General features: G+C 38.0%; 1 long non-coding RNA gene across 1 annotated transcript; it reads left to right on the top strand.

The window, feature by feature from the left end:
* The first annotated feature begins 1,198 nt into the window (after nucleotides 1-1,198).
* Nucleotides 1,199-3,454, top strand: LOC134986715 (uncharacterized). Its single transcript, XR_010192547.1, has 5 exons — nucleotides 1,199-1,360; nucleotides 2,140-2,243; nucleotides 2,652-2,711; nucleotides 3,033-3,128; nucleotides 3,238-3,454. It is a non-coding gene; the product is annotated as an uncharacterized LOC134986715 (long non-coding RNA).
* The last annotated feature ends 2,094 nt before the right edge of the window (nucleotides 3,455-5,548 follow it).

Below are 5,548 nucleotides of genomic sequence, written 5' to 3'. Positions count from 1 at the left end.
TATAGGCAAAACTAAGAGAATGATTAAAATCAGAGTACAAGAACATATGAGGAACGTGAAAAACAAACTGACGTCCCATAGTCTCCCCAGACACTTTATGGATAAACACAATTCAGTTGTGACTAAGGAGAATTTCTCCTTTACCATTCTTGAATACATTCCATCAGATCCTAGAGGAAAAAGTAGAGATCTAACTTTATCCAAACAGGAGACATTTTGGATCTACTCTTTGAACACTCTCACTCCTGGTGGCTTAAACGAAGATATTGATATTGTGTCTTTCCTATAATAGTCTTCATAATAAAAGAGAAGTGAATAGTATTTAACCATTCCTATTATTAGTCCGGCCATCTTACAGTCCCCCCCCCCCTCCCCCTATGTTTATAGTTTTTTTTTTTGTTTAAGTTTGATAAAAGGAATATACAACTTAGGGATGATTTAAGTATATATAGTATGTTCATGGTCTATCAATATATAACTCTTATGAAATGTAATATGTGGTGAATCTTTCTGTAAATGGGAAATCATGTTGATGTTGGTTATATTAATATTGTCGGTGTAATTTGAACCAGACAATTAAACACTAAACTTTAAATTTGAAACATGTCGTATCAATACTATTAGTTATTATTGCAATAAGTCACTTTAAGTATATTTTTTTATCAAATAGTTTATAATTAATATTATTTATCACAAATTGGTCACTTATATTGATTAACACTTATTTAATAAATAGCACTATTAATACCTTTATTTAATTGATGAGATAACAGCACTTTATTACTATTTAGAATTCAATATTAATGTTACAATTCTAACTGTGAAAAAAGAGTTTGACTTTAATGACCAAAGAACTCTTTAATAGTAGACCTTATAAAGAATTTTTGTTTAATCTTTATTCATCACAGAAAGAATCCCTAAAGCTAACCACAAAATTTAACATCCGCTGACACATCTCCATCGAACTACGGGACCATGGCACGCAAACAGCGATCGTGACTCGCATGTGATGTACATCCGCCGGAAGTGCGTGACTGTGACACGCACGCGGTGCGTACTTCCGCCGGAACCGGAAGTGCGGTGCGTTGACACGCACGTGAGAGTGGAACGCATGTAGCGTTCAGATTTTGTCCCCTCTTATTTTTTATAATGTCAGGAAGCAGAATTGATGTTAGTTAACCAGTAAGAATGGCATTCCACATAGTACCATGAGGTCTTAACACATTACTAACTAATAATAAATTAATTAATCAGCCAGCAGGAAGTGATGTAATATCAAGGGAGCTATAAAGGGATGCCCCTATATTGCCTCTCATTCTGTAGTTGGTATTCAATGAGGTTGCACTTGTTCCTGTAAAAAGTAAGTTTGAGTACTATATTGGTATTTTTGGAACTTAGTTATTGGATGGTCTTTTTGAAAATGTATTAGATGAATGGATTCCTTAATTGAAGAGTAACTACTTAATTTTAATATGATTGTAATATACTAATTTAGTTTTACTTGTCCACAGGGAATAGTATCATTCAGGATTTGAAATTTTTCCTAAGTCCTCTTTTTGGTGACATGTATAAACAGAGGTAGACTATAAGGTTCCACCATTCTTGATTGAAAATAGGTAAAAACCAGACTAATTTAGTGCAATCATTGAATACCATATGAGGTTAAGTATTTCAGATGTTAAAAAGTTCTTCTTGCTGGTTATTAATTACAGCTGTGAACTTAATTGGCTCTCTAATGATTGATTGAATATACCACTCCCCATTGCATGTTAGATTAAAGACATCATTTAGGGGATCTGTTAGGTAACCAGTAAGAATGGCATTCCACATAGTACTATGAGGTCCTAACACATCACTAACTAATAATAAATTAATTAATCAGCCAGCAGGAAGTGATGTAATATCAAGGGAGCTATAAAGGGATGTCCTTATATTGCCTCTCATTCTGTAGTTGGGATTCAGTGAGGTTGCACTTGTTCCTGTAAAAAGTAAGTTTGAGTATTATAATTGTATATTTGGAACTTAGTTATTGGATGGTCTTTTTGAAAATTTATTAGATGAATGGATTCCTTAATTTAAGAGTAACTACTTAATTTTAGTATGATTGTAATATACTGATTTAGATTTACTTGTCCACAGGGAATAGTTTCGTTCAGGATTTGAAATTTTCCTAAGTTCTCTGTTTGGTGACATGTATAAACAGAGGTAGACTATAAGGTTCCACCATTCTTGATTGAAAATAGGTAAGAACCAGACTAATTTAGTGCAAATATTAAATACCATATGATGTTAAGATTAGTATTTCAGATGTTAAAAAGTTCTTCTTGCTGGTTATAAATTACAGCTGTGAACTTAATTGGCTCTCTAATGATTGATTGAATATACCACTCCCCATTGCATGTTAGATTAAAGACATCATTTATTAATTAGTTTTGGATAAAAAAGTTCTTCTATTTGAATCACCTTAAATACCTTACATTAAATACTGACATCAGCATGGTTTCTTATAATCAATTGAGGAAGTTGTTATATCTTCTCTGATTTGTTGGTAGCATCTATGTTATTTTAATGGTAAACAGGATGTTACAGGAACATTTCCTATTAACAATCATTTGAGTGACAAAAAACTATTTTATCTTTATCCCTTTTAGGGAACGTAACATCATCTAATTTCAACCAAATTTATATATATTTTTTTGAAGTCTATCTAGGTATGTATTGTACAATGAGTTGTAATGTGGATATAATTGTGTGTATATTGTGAATTTGAAGTTTTATGTGGACTTTAATTGGAGTGTTCTATAACTATTGGTGGTTTCTGATACTTGTAGACCCTGCCCTTTGTATCATTTCCATCAGCTGAATTGATGTTGATTATGTGGATAAATACGGAGCTATTTGATTTATATTGACATTCATAATATTCTTTCGACTTTCCCTCCCTTTTCTCTTCTTTTGACTCTCCCTCCCTCTTCCTTTTATCATTTGTATAAGGATAATGTTTATTGATTATTATAACGATAATGTTTCAGATATTATATTTATCGAATTGAATATGTGATTGGATGTAATCATTGGATATTCTAAACCTTTCTAATCAATGGTAATCACTCCTACTATAAGAACTGGTATGTATGTTAATCCACAATAGATTTCAATGGAATACTTACCTGGATAATAATATGTCTTATTAATGAAGACTATATGATTTATATATTTCCATTTGTAACTATCCAGATTCCAAACCCCTGATGAAGTCCTAACGGACGAAACGCGTTGGGTTTTGCAACGTCTGGTTAACAAAGTCCTTATCACAAACATCTGGTTGGAGATACATCCATTTCGAGTTCTGACTGTGATCACCTGGCTGTAAAATCCTCACATCCAACTGTAATTTATGTATAAGATTGTAATATTGTTTTATATGAATTTTTAGAAGGTTGTGTCAATAACGAACGCTTAGGATAAATATCGTTTGTTTCTGTACAATAAAAACTTTTAATTATTGTCATACAAAAGGCATATTGGCTCCCACGAGAATCCATTTCTATTTGTAATATATATATATATATATATATATATATAACTTGGCCCCAGTAATTAATGCCATTACGACATTGTCACAACTGAGGGCCTGAGCTGACGGGAGGCAGCCTCAGTTGTAGGGGCTGAGATGTAACGGAACCTGGGAGGTTGTATCAGACCCCTAGACATGTAAGTAACGTGTAGAATAACTGCCCGAAGGCGTGACCACGACAACCAGGATAAAAGTCAATGATGTTTATTATGACAAACTCCGTAACACAGCAGCAGTAAAGGAAACATAAAAGTCAACAGAGGATAAATACAATTCCTGGGTACTACAGGGTGGCAAGGGCCACAGGCACTGGTAGAGTGAGACAGTTCTTATAATCTTCTAGTTGGAAAGTTCTTACCAGACCTGACTGTAGCAATGGAGAGAACCCAGGATCGTACCAGCTGGTGTTCCAGGAAAGGCTGGGTTGCTGAAGATAAAACGGCTGCTGTGGATACTGGCTGGAACCAGACTGTTGTTGGTACGGAGTGGATACTGGCTGGAACCAGTTAAATAATAAACGAACTTGAGAGCGATGAAATAATAATGAAGTTTGGAGTTTAAGAGCAATGAAATAATAATACCGGTGGAGAGTGGTAAACTGCAGAAAGGACACCGGCCCTTTAAGAGAAGCTGTACACTGCTGGAAGCTGGGCTGGAAGCAGGTGATTGATGAAGTTTGGAGTTTGAGAGCGGTGAAATAATAATACCGGTGGAGAGTTGTAAACTGCAGAAAGGACACCGGCCCTTTAAGAGAAGCTGTACACTGCTGGAAGCTGGGCTGGAAGCAGGTGATTGTTGTAACTGGAAACAGGTGAGTCCAGAATGGATCGGAGAGTCAGGCTACACCGCAGATGGAATGCTGGTGCGGGTCTCTATAGCAGAAGTCTGGAGACAGGAGCTGGAACCTGGAAGACAACCACAGGAGAGAGACAAACTGGAACTAGGTTAGACAACCAAAGCACTGACGCCTTCCTTGCTCAGGCACAGCTTACTTATACCTGCAGCAAGGAAGGGGTTGGCTAGGCAATTATGCAAATCAACAATACAGACAGCAGATTGGTGGAAATGCTCAGATGACAAAATCCAAGATGGCTGCGCCCATGCAGACACTTGGAGGGAAGTTTGGTTTGTAATCCATGTGAGAATTGAAACAGTAATGGCGACGCCGGCCACAGGAGACAGGAGACGCCAGACTGACAAGCGCACATTTAACCACGCGGGCACAGCGGAGGCCGCGGCTGATGAAATCACCACTCTGACATTCTGCATGTGGAAACTCAGGAACAGCGGGATCCGGTCCTGGAACGCTGAGCCAGCCTTAGGAGGCCTCTGAAGGGTAAGTACTGGCGTCCAGATACCCGGATCGTGACAGCACCCCCCCCTTTAGGAGTGGCCCCAGGACACTTCTTAGGCTTTAAAGGAAACTTTGCGTGGAAATTTCGGACCAAGGCAGGAGCATGGACGTCTGAGGCATTGGTCCAAGAGCATTCTTCAGGACCACAGCCCTTCCAGTCAATGAGGTATTGTAACTGACCGTAACGGAAACGTGAGTCCAAAATCTTGGCCACCTCGTACTCGACTCCCCGTTGAGTCTGAACTTTGGGAGCTGGAGGAAGTGCGGAATGAAACAGATTCAGGATCAGCGGTTTCAACAAAGAAACATGAAATGTCCTGGGTATTTTCAAGAAGGATGGTAACTGTAACCTGTAGGCAACAGGATTGATGACTTGTTCAATCTTGAAGGGTCCGATGTAGCGAGGTGCAAATTTCATGCTGGGAACTCTCAACCTCAAATTCTTCGTGGACAGCCACACACGATCACCCACCTTGAGAGCAGGAACCGCTCTACGCTTTCTATCGGCAAACTTCTTATACCTGAATGAGGCTTTAAGCAGGGCTGCGCGGACGTTCCTCCAGTTATTTGAAAACTGACGCAAGGTGACATCCACTGCTGGAACAGAAGTTGCGGGA

This window comes from Pseudophryne corroboree, chromosome 2, assembly GCF_028390025.1.
Source record: "Pseudophryne corroboree isolate aPseCor3 chromosome 2, aPseCor3.hap2, whole genome shotgun sequence".
Lineage (NCBI taxonomy): Eukaryota > Metazoa > Chordata > Amphibia > Anura > Myobatrachidae > Pseudophryne > Pseudophryne corroboree.
This window is presented reverse-complemented; position numbering and strand designations above follow the sequence as displayed.